Raw genomic sequence first — 13,416 nt, forward strand, 5'->3', positions numbered from 1 at the left:
ATGTAACAGACGACCAATTTCAACATCTCCAATAAACAGTTTCAACTTTTTTCAAATGCAAATACTGCTTGTTGAAGGGATAACATCGTATTTCCAATGCCTTGCATTTTCTCATTGAGCTCGTTTAGATGTTCAGCCATGTTACGAGATGGTAAAACTTCCGGAGCCATTCAGTGTTAGTTAGCTTAGAATGCTCAACGTTTTTTTGTTTTTTTTTTGTTTCAAAAAAAGACCTATGCCTAAGCCTACATCACTCAGGCAAGCTACAAAACTGCTGAGCTCTTTCCGTCTTGACAGCTAACGCACACTGCTGTGCAAAAGCTAGCCTGGATAAATTATTCTCTGTTTTATTCAGCAGTGTTTTAAACTGGCAATCTTTTAACCATCAGAAGGTTGGGCTCCTGGAGTCTTGCTCAAAGTGGGAGGAGGCTGTCGATTCTTCTTATGCTTTAGGAGTGATGTCTCTGTTATTTTTAAGGCACGGTTTCAAAATTTAGGATTCACTTTTGTAAAATTATTCACGCTGATCATATCCGAAAATTAAAACTATGTGAATTTTAGAACTGCTCATATACGTTGAAATGTTGAGGTGACTTATGACTTTGCGATTAAAGCAATATTGTAGCTTGAGTTTACACATTGTTTTTTGGTAGAGTAACTAATAAAGAACATGCATTGCAATGTTGTGATTAAAATTTTTTTACATAATTTTACATACAGCCAATCCCCTTCACGCTGTGAAACAATTAGGATTAACGAGACATGGGCCAAATTAATTACTTTCATTCAGCTGGTGGGAAAATTTTGAACAATAGAATATGAAATATGTCAGAGGATGTGCTGAGAAATGCCTTCTATCTCTCAATTTATAACCTATATTTGCTCAAAAATTTCAGCTCAATAGAGGTGAATAAAAAAGAAAATTCAAGAAATCTCGTAGTTGCAGCTTGAGTGGTATTAGAGATACAAATGTTGATACAAAAAAGTTGAATTGACAGCCCCCCCAACCTTCAAAGGATTAAGGCTACCAACCTCCACCCTAACAGTCATGGAGAAGAAAGTGGTGGAGAAATTTGCACACATGTGTTGAAATTAATCATTTAAGATATCTGAAGTTTCTAACTTAAATGTAAACATTTTGTGACATACTAAAACAGGCAATATTGTAAAAAAAAATAATTCTAGTTTACCTTGTTGTTAATGCTATCGCTAGGTCTTTGAAGAAATATTGAACATACAAATTTTATATTGCCTATACGAGAATTGATAATACTTTAACAAAACAATTATAACTACAGCCCACACGTGCTAGACAACAATATTGATCACTAGAGCAAGTAAAGTCAATAATTTGTCATAGCACATGACTTGGGAACTGTGCTCCGAAAGCTACTGCAAACCGCTATTACTACAGCGAACTTGCAGCATCAAGCTAAAACAGGTTGTTAATATCTACCAGAAGTCTACGGAGTCAGGTTTTCTGGACTCCGCTCCGACTCCGAAGTCTGCAACTCTGAATCCACTCCTGCTCCAAATATTTTGGAAATGTTGACTCCAAACTCCAATCCGACTCCAAACGCAAAACATAAACCACAATCTAGATTTTTATAGGCTGGGCCTACTAAGTATAACACTTATACCCAGAAACGTTGACTTGAGGTACTTTTGGACACGAGGCAGGCGTAATTTTAGGGGCCCGAAAACTTGAAAAAATCACAGAGTATTATTTAGATGCAATGCGTTTTTCTTATGAATATCTTGATTTGAGACCCAAGTATCTCATTGGTACCGTGAATAAAATATCCTCTCAAAGGCCCTGCTTATACCTTTCCTATCCCCTGTCATGAAAAGAAAGGCATATTTTTTAAAAAAAAATAACTACTTGGAAAAAGAACATAAAAGTTACAAAAATAACAACTGCGCCAAATAGGCTATAGCGTAACTATTTGTATTATAAAAGCATCAACCAGTAAATAATCAGACTCCGGCTCCAATCCGGCTCATGATTTTGCCAAGAATTTTAGATTCCGGCTCCACTCTGACTCCGGCTGGAAACTGAGAATCCGGCTCCTATATACTCCAGAACTCCGGCTCATGTACACTTCTGGTATCTCCATTGGGAAGTTAGCAACGATCATGCTGCTAAAAACGAAATTCAATCTATTGCAAAGTCAAGTTGTTTTTTCGGTAACTTACTACGGTGTGGTTTTTACCCTATCTGTAGCGACACGGGGGTTTTATGAGGACGCCCCACTCTAGTAGTGAAATATTTCACAGAAGGAAATATGCTAGAAATGTGAAATTTCTTGACTTTTAGTTTTTATTCTTTGCGAATTTTCTAAACCTACACTGGTCCTTTTTCTACCTTCCTGCCCTTCACAATAAGCATTTCGTCTCAGGTGACTAGACATTTTCGTGCAATGTTAGTTATGTATATGTTAATGTTACTGCAATACAAATGTTACCGCAATTACTTTGAAATGTAAAAACGTCCAAAAATGTCTTATATTTATGAGCAAAAGTAGTTTTTTGCTTAGTTTAGCATTACTCTATTATGTTATAATTCAAAACTTTCAAATTTGAAGCTATTTTGGGGAATTTAAAGTAAAAACCGACTTTCCGACGTTTTTTCATCTCAAACACTTTATTTCAATAAATTTGTTGGGTAAAAATATTTTGGTTCTGTGATTTTTATAGCTCCCGTTATTAGCGATTAATTGGCACGGGGCTAAGATAGCCTGCGACGTGCTTTCCGCGTATGAAAGCAGCTCGTATTAAGATAGGGTTAACAAACAAAATGAAATTTCTCTCTCACTTATTGCCTTCCAAGTCTAAAAGTAAAAGAAATTAGAAACTTACAGAAAAAACTAACATCCTTGTACATAGAAGTTCATTTGAAAACTATCTATTGCAATTAAAATGACAATCAAAGGTTTTTTGGTAATTTGTAAGAAGACATTTGGGCCATAATATCCAAATCAGCAAAATTTCAAATCCAAATCCATTTTGGTTTGGTTTTTAAATTTTTATTCTAAGATTGACAAAGCCCCCCCTCCCCCCAGCCTTCAAAGGGTTAATGTTAAAAAAATATTCATGCATGAGTTACAAGGTACTGTAGGCTACAAGGCCTACATTAAGTTGACAAATGAGAATATACTTTAATTTATTATTAGGTTTACAGCCAACATCTTTTAGTTATTGCTTTGTTATGCTCGGAGTGGTTATTTCAGAAACAATATAGATTGTGTCATGTAGGAGGATCCATGCTCAATGTTTGAAACAAACGTGAGCAACAGAAAAAAACATCAACTCAAGCAGTTATAAGTGTTTCATTTAGTTTGGTGGATAATCTCCACTCTATAGTGAACCCCCAGTTAATATATCAACTATTTCAAAATAATTCGAAGTCTGATGACGAAAATCAACGTAAAATATAGCCACGTTCAACATCAGTCGTGTATCTATGCCCATCCCTCAGATAATTACCTTTGTAAAACACAACCTTGTTATCGTAAAATCTGGCAAGAACAAATAACTTTGTCACAGCGCACACATAATTTGCTTTTGAATCATAAAAAACGTTTGAAGACGTCACCAGGTAAGATTGTGTTATCGCTCGGTTTAAAACAAATATTTAACTTTTTCAGCAAGTTGAAACAGAATCCATTTTTACAAACAAACTATCTGTCTTCGGGCAATCTATTGTTTGGTGAAAAAAGCAATAAATTCTAGAAAAGCCAAAAACAAACCAACAAGTTTTGCCAGTTTGCACACGTTTCATCAACAAATCGACATTAAATCACAAGACATTAATGAAAATCGAACAGACAAGAAAATTTGTAGCGTGACTTTCTGTTGTGTATCGCTACGGGTCATTGCTTTTAGTTTCGACACATGGTCTGCGGAAAGTTGCATGGATGCTTAAGTATTCAATGAGGCGTAAACTCTCGTGCTAATTAAGACGTGGTTGTATCTTCATGCAGTGGTAGAGAAGAGTTTGTGAAGTACAGTGCGTTGTTATTGTGTTGTCTGACTTTAAGCGTTTCGTTCAATATACAAAATCCTATATCTTACCGAAGTATCTCCTGACTTAATAACGAGGCAGAAGTAAGAATACAACAGAAGTTTTGGCGACGAGGATCGGATATTCGTTTTAAGCAGTGAGTTGGTAAGAAGTTAACGCAAGTTGAAATCGGTTTTTAAAGTGAATAAAAATGTCGAACAAAGAGCTCATTCAACTGATGAAAGAACAGCTACAGCAGCAACAACTGCAAATTGATCGACAAAGCGAAGCTCAACAACATGCATTACAGCAGCAGCAGGAACAACAGCAGCAGCAGATGCAACAAATGCAAATGCTCACGAAAGCTTTAGAAAAGCTTGGAGAACAAGGGACAACTACTACTAAAACAGAGAGTAGTTCTGTTATTCCTAACTTCAGCGCATTCGATCCGTCGAGTGAGTTATGGTCTGACTATCACGCCAGATTCAAAACATTTTTGGGAGCACACTCTGTCCCCGAAGGAAAGGCTGCGCAAGTTTTCTTGACAAATCAAAGTGCAGTCACATACAAGATGTTGCAGAATCTTGCAGCACAACAGAGCCCTCCTGTGGAGATAAACAAACTTGTTTTAGAACAAATAACAAAGTTCATGAACGACCAATACGACCCGAAACGTTTCACGATACGAGAAAGATTTAAGTTCTGGAGCGACATGCACCGCAAGCCAGGCGAGTCTATCAACACGCTGGCAGCTCGAATCCGACAGGACGCTTCAACATGCGATTTTTCTTCCATAAAGGATGCTCAAGATGAGGCAATGTGCACACGCTTTATTTGCTCCGTTAGCAATGAAGCGGTGTTGAAATCCTTGTTCAAAGTAGACGCTGAAGAATTAAGCTTTGCCAAGGCCATACAAATTGCCTTGGAGACAGAAGATGCTGCTAAGGTAGCAAAAGAGACAGTTTACGGTTCGAAGACGTTTATACCTGGCCAAGTTAACGTGGTCGAGGAAAAGAGACAATGGCAAAGAGGACAAACTAATTCTTTTAACCATAAAGAGCGAGCAGATCCGAAAAGAAACTTACAGTGTGGACGCTGCGGGAAGAAGGGCCACACTGGAAAAGATTGTCGTTTCAAAGATTCCATTTGTAACTACTGCAACAAGAAGGGACATATCGAACCAGCATGTTTCAAGAAGAAACGAACTGCGCATGTTAAGGTGATTTGTAAAACTAAATTGCAAAAAGTAAAAACCACTAATAATGTGCCTCAGCTCCAACAATGTGTTTCTATTGATAACATGATGTTTAGTTTTGAAGTTGATACTGGAGCTGGGGAGAATTTCATGTGTAAACGTCGTTGGCTGCAGCTTGGCAAGCCACCATTGCAACATTGCAGTTCGAAATTCGAGTCCGCTTCCGGACACAAATTGCCAATTATTGGCATTTTTCACCCGAATTCCGTTACGACAGAAGGCTCTAAAGTGAACTGTAACAATGTATCGTTTATTGTGACAAATGTAAATGATTTGAACTTACTTGGTAGAGATGCAATTTCTAAATTACAAATTTCTGTAGATGCTTTGATATCTCCTGCTGATACTAAAGTGTGTAATGTGAATGGTGTAAATCATGTTTTTGATAACCTTTCCGCAGACCAATCTCTCCAAAATGCTTGTAAGCAATTATGTAATGAGTTTCCTGACCTTTTTAAACCAGAATTGGGGTGTTTGAAAGATTTTGAGCTTGATGTCAAATTTAAACCGAATGTCAAGCCCGTGTTTTGCAAGCCCAGACCGGTACCATTTGCCATACAGTCTGATTTAGCCCAAGCGTATGACGCTGGCATTGCCAAAGGGGTTTGGAAGCCAACCCAGTTTAATGATTACGGTACTCCTGTGGTGCCTGTACGCAAGACAAAACTTCCAGGACAAAGCACAGCATCCCTCCGAGTTTGTGGAGATTATTCTGTTACCGCCAACTCTCAGCTGGAAACACATAGACAACCTCTTCCTCTGCCGGAAGAGCTCATGCACAAGCTGGGAGGTGGTTATGGGTTTACAAAGATCGACTTGGCTGATGCCTATAATCAAATACCGCTGAGCCCAGAAAGTCAAAAGAAGCTTGCTCTGAGCACCCATCAAGGAGTCTTACTCCAGATGAGGTTACCTTTTGGCATCAGCTCAGCTCCTGGTTATTTCCAAGAAATTATGGGTCAACTCACCTCTGATTTGAAAGGAGTAGCCGTTTACCTAGACGACATTTTGGTGAGTGGACACAACGCTGAGGAACATCTGCAAAACTTGAGAGCGCTTATGCATCGCTTGCAAGAAAAGGGTTTAAGATGTCGTCTGGAAAAATGCGCCTTTGCTCAACCAAGCGTTGAGTACCTGGGTCACCGGCTATCCAAGACAGGCATTGCAAAAGGACATAAAGTGGATGCAGCTTTACAGATGCCATCACCAAACGATGTGTCCAGCCTGAGGTCTTTTCTTGGTTCCGTGCAATTTTACAGCAAGTTTTTGCCAAACCTATCTTCCACGACAGAACCACTTCATAAGCTCACACGAAAAGGAGTAAAGTGGCAATGGGAAGCAGAGCAGGAAGAAGCTTTTCAAACTCTAAAGAAGGTGCTCTGCGCAGATTCTGTATTAGCTCATTTCGATCCTTCTCTGCCTGTCGGCATATCATGCGATGCGTCAAGTGTCGGAATTGGAGCGGTACTTTTCCATCGTTTCCAAGATGGCCAAGAACGACCAATCGCCAATGTGTCTAAAACATTGACAGATACGCAAAGGCGTTATAGCCAGATACAGAAAGAAGCGCTAGCAATAATTTTTGGATTACAAAAGTTCCACCAATATCTTTACGGAAGAAAGTTTATTCTAATCACAGACCACAAACCACTACTGGCATTATTCGGGCCAAACAAAGCCACACCAGCTTTAGCAGCCAACCGTTTGGCAAGATGGTCACTCATGTTGAGTCAATACGACTACTCAATTGAGTATAGGAAAACGCAAGAACACGGCAACGCTGACGCACTCAGCAGGTTGCCTGCGGGAGAAGACGCCATCTTTGACGGAAAGGAAGAGGAAGAGAACACTCTTGTAGTGAGTACCATCAAAATGATCAACGCTCAGCTGAATCCAACAGAGCCTGGAATGATCCCAAAAGAGTCTCTCAAGGATCCAGTCATCTCAACGGTAATGAGATACACCAGGGAAGGATGGCCTGAATCAAAGACGTCTGAAGCACCAAATTGTGACGCTTACTCGACAGAGGACTTCAGAAAAATCGCTCCATCATTGTCTGTAGAGAATGGTTGCTTACTTTTTGGAGCCCGACTAGTCATCCCACGAAGTATTCACAAACAAGTCCTGGAACTTCTTCATCTTGGGCACTTCGGGATACAAAGAATGAAACAGCTCGCACGGTCAGCAGTTTATTGGCCCAGAATCGACCAAGACATTGCAGAAAACTGTCGTCAGTGCACTGCATGCTCCGAACATCAAAACAAACCGGCAAAAGCAATCAATCATCCGTGGATGTTGCCAGAGAAGCCGTGGAGTAGAATTCATATTGACCATGCAATTAATTTTATGGGACGCAATTGGCTAGTCATTGTAGATGCGTACTCTAAGTACCCTTGCATTCACCCAACTACATCAGTGGGAACGCAAGCTACAACTGAGCTGCTGGAAGAAGATTTCTCGCATTTTGGCTATCCACATACAATTGTATCGGACAACGCCACAAGTTTTAAATCCGAGGAATTCCAGCAGTGGTGCAAAGAAAGGGGTATAGTGCACTTGACAGGGGCACCTTATCACCCAGCAACGAACGGGGCTGCAGAACGGCTTGTCCAGTCGTTCAAGCAAGCACTAAAGAAGTCGAGCTTGCCACCCAAGCAAGCACTTCTAGAGTTTTTAATGCTATACAGAAGAACACCGCTATCAAGTGGCTTATCACCAGGTGAACTGCTTTCGGGGCGCCGCATTCGCGCCAAGATTGACGTCCTGCTACCGTCACCAGCCCACTTCGCACAAAGTAAGCAAGTCAACAGGCAAGGACATGGGGAAGCACTTCAGAGCGTGGAAAGACCTAAGTTCGCAGTGGGAACCCCCTGTTATGCGCTGTATTGCGGACCCCGACAGACACAAGATCCTAAGTGGGTCCCAGCTGTGGTAACGAAAGTGTTCGGTAGCCGCAGTGTAAACGTGCGGGTATTACCCCACGGTCCGACGTGGAAAAGGCACATCGAACAGCTACAACCGCGTTTTGACCATCCAGCAGATGAAGCAGATGTGGAAACATCCAATCCTGTCCAACAACCCCCAAGAAAGTCTTCAAGAAGACGTAAGCCAAAAAGAATGTTTGAATGTTAACTCTTTCACGGGTTTTCAGAGTAGAAGGGAGGTGTTGTGTATCGCTACGGGTCATTGCTTTTAGTTTCGACACATGGTCTGCGGAAAGTTGCATGGATGCTTAAGTATTCAATGAGGCGTAAACTCTCGTGCTAATTAAGACGTGGTTGTATCTTCATGCAGTGGTAGAGAAGAGTTTGTGAAGTACAGTGCGTTGTTATTGTGTTGTCTGACTTTAAGCGTTTCGTTCAATATACAAAATCCTATATCTTACCGAAGTATCTCCTGACTTAATAACGAGGCAGAAGTAAGAATACAACACTTTCCTTGGTAAATCTCATCTGGCTCCCTTGCTGCGGCTGGCAGATTACCCAAATAGCGGTCGACCTACACATATACCTATGAATACTAAGCTACCCTTCACATTGGGTGCTTGGAACGTCCGTACACTACAAGACAAAAGCAACAATGGCCGACCAGAAAGTCGCACAGCTTTGGTATGTAAAGAACTTGCACGCTTCAACAGCGATGTGACAGCTCTCAGCGAGACCAGATTTGCTGGAGAGGGTAGGATAAGAGAAAATGGATCTGGCTATACCATCTTTTGGAAAGGAAAGAGCACTGACGAGCCGCGCATTCATGGTGTAGGTTTTGTTATCCGTTCCCAGCTGGTAAACCAACACAATCTTGTCCCAAGTATAATCAATGAACGAATGATGACGATAAGAATTCCACTCACCAAGAAACGCTACCTCACCCTGATCTCAGTCTATGCTCCAACACTCACATCTGAAGATGAAGATAAGATCTCCTTTTATAACCAGCTCACACATACTATCCAAAAAGTTCCTTATCTAGACAAACTTGTCGTTCTAGGTGACTTCAATGCCAGAGTTGGCAGGGACCATCTTATGTGGAAGGGTGTCATAGGCCATCATGGTATTGGGAAATACAATGCAAACGGGAGAACTTCTGCTGGGTCTTTGTGCTTAACAAAATTTAATCGTACCAAACACCCTTTCCAATTATCTCACCGTCGTAAGACTACATGGAGACACCCTCGCTCCAAGAAATGGCACACCCTTGACTATGTCCTCACAAGAACAAAAGACCGAGAAGATGTGAAAATCACACGCTCTATGCCAGGAGCAAATGACTGCTTGACAGATCATCGCCTTCTGATATGCCGCCTGAACATTGAGATCCGTAGACCAACTAGACGCATCTCGGCATACATTTCCCATCGTCGTTTTGACTGTAGCAAGCTTCATGATCCCAACACCTTGCAATCTTTCCAAGAAGCTATTGATAAAAACCTGCATGATCTAAACCTTCTAGATAACGCCACAGTTGACGACCAATGGTCTACACTCCGAGACGCGATGTCCGCTGCAGCTAAAGCAACAATTGCTTACAAACACAAGAAAAAGCAGGACTGGTTTGATGAAAATGACGAAGAAATCACCAACGTTATTGAAAGTAAACGATGTGCACGACTCACTTTTGAAAATAATCCTTCTCCAACCAACAAACTAAAACATCGACAAGCTGCCACAGCATGCCATAAAGGAATTCGTAAGGTGCAAAACAAGTGGTGGCAACAGAAAGCTGAAGATCTGCAAAAATATGCCGACCAACGAGATATGCGCAGCTTTTACGCCGCGACGAAAGAAATCTTTGGACCGACTAAGTCATCAGTGGAAGGCCTAAAAGACGTAGCTGGCTCAAACATTATCACTGACACCGAAGGAATCATTGATCGTTGAAAGTCGCATTTTGAAACACTGTTAAATAACCACTCATCTCCTCACAGTGACCTTCTCCGCAATACTCCACAATATCCCACCCTCGATTGGATGTCCACACCACCTGCACTGAATGAACTCAATAAGGCTATTAAACACATGAAGAAAAACAAAGCTCCGGGACCAGACAACATTTCGCTAAAGTTTCTTTACGGATAAACTCAGGTAAAGGACCGCCTAATGCAGCTGATTCTTATTATATAAGAAACAAAAACACTCCCAAGCGACTTTAGAGATGCGAATATAGTTACAGTGTTTAAGAAAGGAGATAGAGAAGATTGTAACAACTACCGTGGTATCTCACTCCTCAGCATCACTAGCAAGACCTTTGCCCGCATTCTCCTTGATCGTCTTATCACGCTAGCTGAGGACGAACTCCCAGAGTCCCAATGTGGCTTTAGACCTTCTCGCAGCACTGTAGATATGATCTTTTGTGCTCGACAACTCCAAGAAAAGTGTCAAGAACAACAACAACAACCTCTTTCATTTATCTTTTGGGACCTGAAGAAGGCATTTGATAAAGTTCTTCGACCTGCTATGTGGTCTGTTCTTGCTCGATTTGGATGCCCTGACGACTTTATTACCCTGATCCGTGCTCTCCATGATGGCATGCTACGCAGAATCTGTTACCAAAACACCCTCTCCGACCCATTCCCCGTTACAGGTGGACTCAAACAAAGATGCGTTCTTGCACCTACATGTTTTTCACTCTATGTGGCTGCAATGCATAACGAGGTCCCACAAACCTCTCCTGGTATCAACATGCACTGTCGCGTAGACGGAGGGCTCTTCAATCTTGCTCGCTTCCGTGCTAAGTCGAAAACCTCTGCTCATACAATTCATGAGTTACAGTTTGCCGATGACAATGTCACACCTGCTTTTACTCCTGATGATCTCCAAACGGTAGCCACCATCTACAACAACTCTTATGAGCATTTTGGAATGGAAGTTAACACAGATAAAACTAGGATACTCAACCAAACAGCACCTGACCACACCTCCCCAGAGACCAATATCAACAAAACACCTTTAGATAAAGTAGACTACTTCTCTTACCTTGGTAGCATACTTTCAACAGCACCAACATGTGCAAAGGATATTGAACAACGTATAAAAGGGCATATTTCAAAATTGTGTGACAGAGTAAGAAAAAAAAAATTGTAACACAGTTAAGTCTGAGTAGGTTTAAATGTTAGGGTAAAGTCTCTACAGCAAATATTTAACCTTACTTTGTTTTTATCATTACAGACAAATTCTTTCTTAATTTCTGAAATTTCCACCTGCTTACAAGTGTGGTATTTACGTCTTGACAACATCTGCAATTTGTGTTTGGTAGTTATGCCATCTGCTGCTTGATTAAGAAGCGCGATGCCTCTGGCACCACAAGCATTCTTTCCTTTCAACTGCTTTGCCAGAGCGTCGCAGTCTTGTGTTTGAAACTATATGTTACAGTAGAAGTTTGTGTTGTATGCCTACTACGTTACCTATTGCTATCAGTTTGTCTTTAGTTCTTATTGTTTTGTATTTCTATATTTCAGTGAATAAAAGCCTCAATTGGTTATTAAATGTTTCATCTCAATTTTATTCACTTGTATTAATGGATAAGTTGCTGCGACCCAACAGACTGGAACTCCTTCCAGAGGAGCCCGAAGCAAAGAAAATATACGATCACTGGAAAAAAACTTTTGAAACTTTTCTAACTGCGGTTGAAAGAAACGAAGGAAATCAAGAAAACATCGACAAGCTGGGGTTACTAGCAAACTCACTCTCACACAGAACCTACGCCTTCATCGCAGATGCAGGGACCTACGCCGCAGCAAGGACAGCGCTCGACAATGCTTATCATAAAAAGAAAAATGTTGTGTTTGCTAGACATTTATTAATGACCAGAGTTCAAAATTCTGAAGAGACCATCGATGAATACATTCACGCATTACGTCAACTAGCAAGAGAATGCGAATTCGAAAACGTAGACGCCGAGACCTACAAAAACGAAATTACAAGAGACGCTTTTATTAATGGCATCAACTCCAATACAATTCGACAGAGATTACTTGAAGAGCAAAAATTGGATTTACCAACTGCCATTAGAAAAGCTCAAATGCTGGACCAAGCCAAAAAACACTCAAATTCTTATTTAACTAATTCACCCCAGCATGCTTCATCCATTTCTAAGCAATCCAGCAGCGATGTGAAAACGGCAACAATGAAACCTACAGTTTCTAACCGATGCACAAAGCGCAAGTGTTTTTTTTGTGGAGGTAATCTCCATACCGGTGGCAGATACTTCTGTCCAGCGAAAGACAAGCTTTGCAATGCTTGTGGCAAGATCGGTCATTTTCAACGTGTTTGCCGAAACAACCTTCGGAAAGCAGCTGCAATACCATTTGCAGGCCAGAAGTCCCCACTTGACGATGACAACACAGCCTATGATGATGCTGAAAAATCTCACTTGTATTCTGTTCTTGGTACAGTCCCAGAATGCTTAAACAAAACCACACTACGTACACAAATTAAAGGGGTGGATTTCGATAGCTTGCTGGACACAGGTGCATCCGACAACTTCATGAGTGCCAAAGCTGCAAAATGTATTAAACTGCAACCTCAAGGCAAGCCATCTAAAGTTTCAATGGCTTCGGACCAACTCACTGCACAAGTGCTGGGGAAAGTGTGTACTGACGTCAAACTTCAAGAGAGAAAGTATGCCAACGTCGTCTTTGGAGTAGTACCAAAACTTTGTGCCGACATCATACTAGGCCAAGGTTTTCTAAACCAGCATGAAGAAGTTGTGTTCAAGCTTGATGGATTACAAAGAAAGTTAGTGATCGGAGACTCTTACTGCGGAGTATCTGCCTCAACCATGGAATCTCCTCGTTTATTCCAAAGTTTGGAACCTAACTCCAAGCCCATCGCTACTAAGTCTCGGAATTTCAATCAAGAAGATCGTAATTTCATCCGGGAGGAGGTAAGCAAACTTTTGTCCGAGAAAATTATCGAACCTTCTTATTCACCTTGGCGAGCGCAAGTGCTGGTTGCAAGAGATGGACGACATAAACCAAGAATGGTTGTTGACTATTCGCAAACTATAAATAGATTTACGTTACTTGATGCTTATCCGCTTCCTAAAATAAGTGATCAAATTGCGAAAATCGCAGAAGGATCTGTGTTTAGCACTTTAGATTTAAAATCCGCTTATTATCAAATTTCGCTTTGTCCTGCTGACCGCCCATTTACGGCTTTTG

The sequence above is a fragment of the Aplidium turbinatum genome, chromosome 9, assembly GCF_918807975.1.
Source record: "Aplidium turbinatum chromosome 9, kaAplTurb1.1, whole genome shotgun sequence".
NCBI lineage: Eukaryota > Metazoa > Chordata > Ascidiacea > Aplousobranchia > Polyclinidae > Aplidium > Aplidium turbinatum.